Source organism: Panthera onca, chromosome A2 (genome assembly GCF_046562875.1).
Source record: "Panthera onca isolate mPanOnc1 chromosome A2, mPanOnc1 haplotype 2, whole genome shotgun sequence".
Classification (NCBI taxonomy): Eukaryota; Metazoa; Chordata; class Mammalia; order Carnivora; family Felidae; genus Panthera; species Panthera onca.
Genome location: NC_138340.1, coordinates 92,018,284 through 92,022,746, shown reverse-complemented (window position 1 = coordinate 92,022,746; position 4,463 = coordinate 92,018,284). Strand labels below are relative to the sequence as shown.

At 42.1% G+C, this 4,463-nt stretch overlaps 1 protein-coding gene across 2 annotated transcripts in view; it reads right to left on the bottom strand.

Moving 5' to 3' along the window:
• LOC144615632 (uncharacterized) overlaps positions 1-4,463 on the bottom strand; it is a 288,416-nt gene that overhangs the window by 252,041 nt on the left and 31,912 nt on the right. The gene's annotated exons all lie outside the window — the stretch shown is intronic.

The following is a 4,463-nucleotide window of genomic DNA, read 5'->3' as shown; positions in this document are numbered from 1 at the left end:
TTCCAGGTTTGTTTAATTCTGGTTTTGACTCATTAGCGTTTCAAAAGGAAAAAAAAGGCAAGAAAAGGTTGGAAGGATTTAAATCACAGTAGTTCTGGCATCTGGAAGTAAAAATACCTCCTTTCAGGCATAAGGAAAAGGAGAGGCAGGACATGGGCTTTAAAGCACATTAACAGATTTGCAGCTTTGTGCAATATATGCTTGAGCTCATCAGTGGGTGCACTGCAATACCCTATGCATTTCAATTTTACCCTCAGAGAGGCGAGAGCATCAGCTGGCCAAACAGGGGTAGGGGTATATTATCCCACACCAGATTTCAGTTAGAAGTAGAAAACAAAATGCCTTTCTTCCTCCAGGTAGAGGCCACCATGGCGGGGCTAATGACTTCACCAGGGGACCGACCTCAGGTTGGAGTTCAGCCTGCAGACCGGATATTAAATGCCCTGCACAAGTGGACAGCTGCAGGCCTGATGGGTGTAACCATTCTTTCAAAAGCAAAATAAAAACTGGGAAATGGAGGGCTAGCAACCTGGAGTAGGCTAGAAGCAAACAGAAAAGCCCCCACTGAAAAGCTACTTCAATCAGATATTACATTAAAAGCTTTTCCTGCATTGATTGTTCAGGGACCACAAAAGAGCCATGATAATGATAAAAGTGTGTAATGAATTTTACCTCTAGGAACCCAAAAGATTCTGGACCTTCTCCCCAAAATCAAGGTGGAATGACAGTTAAGGTGCCGCCCACAGAGCTTGCAGGTTTTATTCTCTATCCCCATAACCATCATCCACACCACCCACCTATTACATGTTAACACACCGAACATATCCTTGCATGATCCTACTCCAATTCTCTATAATGAGTAAGAATTACAATGTAGAAAAATCCTCTACTCTTCTAAAGATTTGTTCAGTAGAATTTAGGAAAAGAGAGTTTTCATTACTCTTCTATGCACTGCCTTTCCTCAAGCTCAAGTCAAAGCCCTGAAAGTTCCGGGCCAAGATGGCAACCTGGGAGGCCACAGAACTCACCCCCTCCCTCAGACACAACAAATCTGTAGCTGCACACATTGCAATTCCCTCTGACAGCCCCTGAACTCATAGATAAGAGGAAATAAGAAGAAGACTACAGTGAGAAGGAGCAGGATCAAGGGTGAAAGGGAAAGGATTGGGGGTTAGAGAAAAGGGGACTGTGGCTGAGCAGGACAGTGAACCCCTGCCCTAGCCCAAAAGAGAAGCATCCATGTTTCCGGCCACAAGGGAATCCTGTAAGGCTTTTAATAATGCTTGTTGCCTAATTCTATGGGCAAAGCCTGTGCTAAACGCTTCACATGCATTATCTTACTTAATCCTCATGCCAATTCTCAGAAGTACTCATATTATCCCCAATTCTCAGAAGCAAAAAATGAGGCTTAAAAATATTGAGTGCCTTGCCTGATAGGAGGCAGAGCTGGAATTTGAACTGGAGGCAATGTGCCTCCAAGGCCACTCCCTTTTAACACCACAGTATAATGGAGGACACTCATGCCATCCTCCAAAACATTCCTTCAAATGCATATATTAGGCTGGATGGACTGAACCACTGACAACTCTTTTTCGAAATATTATTTAAAGAGGGGGCTCATTAGTACTTTCAATATCCCTGATTGCCCATCTTCAAGACTCCACATTTGCCTAGTGTTGATTTTAGCACACCCTATGAGACTGTAGTGACTGCCATGGCAGTTTCAAGAGTTCAACTTTGTTGCAAGTGCCATGAAAATCTTCCTGCTCCAGTCTGATGACAAGCTAGCATAAGCCTCAGAGAGAGAGCTTGGTTCAGCTGGAGGCAGGCAAAACCCCTGACCTGAGGACTCAGAAGAGTAGCCAAGAACAGCTGAGCTCTACTCCGGAAGCTCAAACTCAAATTTTGTGTTCTTTCTCTCTGGTTTCACCTCAGTGCTTTATGCAGTGAATGAACTTCTTTGTTCTTGAGGTCCAGTGACTCACCTAGGAAATCTCTTAACATTGTTCACTTAGTATTTGAATGCCAGTTGAGAAACTTCAGTGCTTAAAAAAAAAAAAAAAAAAAAAAGATTCCATACCATTACCTAGTTGCCAGTTTCCCAGTTCTGTAAATTACGAACAGTCACTGGATGAAACTCACAATACACCAAAGACTATCAGAACAGGATCAACCAGAACTAAACTTTCCCCCATAATTTTTATGTTTATTTATTTATTTTTGAGAGAGAGAGAGAGAACACAAGCAGGGGAGGGGCAGAGAGAAAGACACAGAACATGAAGCAGGCTCCAGGCTCTGCACTGACAGTGAGGCTAGAACCAGTGAACCTAGAACCAGTGAACCGTGAGATCATGGCCTGAGCCGAAGTCGGGTGCTTCACCAAGTGAGCCACGGAGGCGCCCCTCCCCTATAATTTTTAGACAGTCAACAGGTTTTCAGGAACACAATCAGCATATTAGTTCCATTTTTACTAACGCTGTCTCTTGTTAGAAACAGAAGAAAATGAAACAACTAGAGAAAGCAAATAAAATACAAAACATACAGAAAGAGTAAAGACTCCTTAAAAATTGTAAAACGAAGAAAAAGAATGACAGAGTGACTGCTCAAATTCCATTCAGACAGAGTGGGAGAATCTATTGAAATGGAAGAGTTCTGCCAGAATCTGAAGCTGGCTCCAGGCTCCAACCTGTCAGCACAGAGCCCAACGTGGGGCTCAAACTCACCGACCCTGAGATCATACACCCTGAGCCGAAGTCAGAGGCTTAACTGACTGAGCCACCCAGGTGACCATAACCAAAATTTTTCTAGTTGTACTTCCACCCATTGTTCTTAGGACCATCATTTAAAGTTAGGGCCTCTCCAACTATCTGAGGTAAAGGCCAGATTTTTTGTTTTTGTTTTCTGCCAGTTTACCACAGACTCTGTGTGTGTGTGTGCGTGTGTGTGTGTGTGTGTGTGTACACAAAATCGCATGCTTACATGTTGTGGCAACATCATATTGCTATAAAAATTTCTAAAGTTTTAAGCTCAAATTCTGAATTTATCAGATGGCTAACAACCAGGCCACAAACCGGCGCCATCTGCAGACCACACTTAGAATAGCACTCAAAGATAGGACTAACAACATGGTTAGGCTTGGGTTCCTCCAGAAGCCGACACTGAGGCAAGGATTCCATTACACACAGTTTACTTTGGAAATGAAATCATTAAGTATAGGAATAGAGTAAGAAAGTAGAGCAGAGAAGGAATAAAGTGTGAATTTTCAAGCTGGTTTCCATTGTGGGCCCAACTCCCCTGGGAAACTCTGGAAGACAGTGTTAAATGTACCTGAGATTTATCCCTATTGAGGGGAAGGGAAGATGGAGGTTTTATGCACCAAATCTGTTTGTTATTGGATAAAAGAAGCTTCTAGGGCATTAACTTTGGCTCTCCTGACTTTTGCTATATACTCTCACCCCATTTGCCAACGTGGCCAGAAAAAAGCCTGCAGGCAAAGCATTACGGGTGTTCATACAAGCAGCTTTCAGTTTGCAGAGGTGAATGCCAAAAGGATGAGGTATAGAAATAACAACCACTACATAATCCAGTACAAAACCGTGCAAAGGGTATGAACAGAGAGTTTATGTGGGAAAAAGTATCTCCAACATATGAAAGGATATTCACCTACATTCATAAAGAGATGCATGAAAACTGAAACTACATTAAGATGCCATTTCTCACCTAATAGGTGGGCAAAAATCCAAAAGTTTGAGCACACTCTGTGTGGCTGAGGCTGTGAAGACACGTATTTGCATACATTGCTCTTGAATGTGCAAACTGGGACCACCCTTATAGATAGCAATAAGGCAGTATCTTTTGATACCAAAAATGCATAGTTAAGTTCGGGCCCAGAAGCCCCACTCCCAAGAATTTATCCTATAAATATCTCTGCAAGATTTTGAGGTGAAAAATAGGCATTGCTGCTCATTTTTCTTGTTTTTTCATGAATGGCAACATCATACAAACAGAAACTGGGCAAGAACTCAAGCAATGATCTTTGGAACTGGTTATGTTACCTGTGGTGCTTTCACAGATGGAATTCTATACAACTATTTAAAACAAATGAGGCTCCCTGGGTGGCTTTGGGTGAGTGTCAGACTCATGATTTCAGCTTAAGTCATGATTTCACAGTTCATGAGATCAAGTCCCGTGTCAGGCTCTGTACTGACAGTGCAGAGCCTGCTTGGGATTCTCCGATCTCTCTCTCTCTCTCTCTCTCTCTCTCTCTCTCCCTCTCTCTCTCTCTCTCTGTTCCTCCTCTGCTAGTTTTCTCACTCTCTCTAAAATAAATAAATAAATTTTTTTAATGAGGCACCTTCTTTATACATATATGGAAAGATCTCCAAAATATATTACTAAGTAAAAAAAATTCAAAGTGCAAAATAACATGCATAGTTTGATTCCTTTTGTATATGTGTATTTGC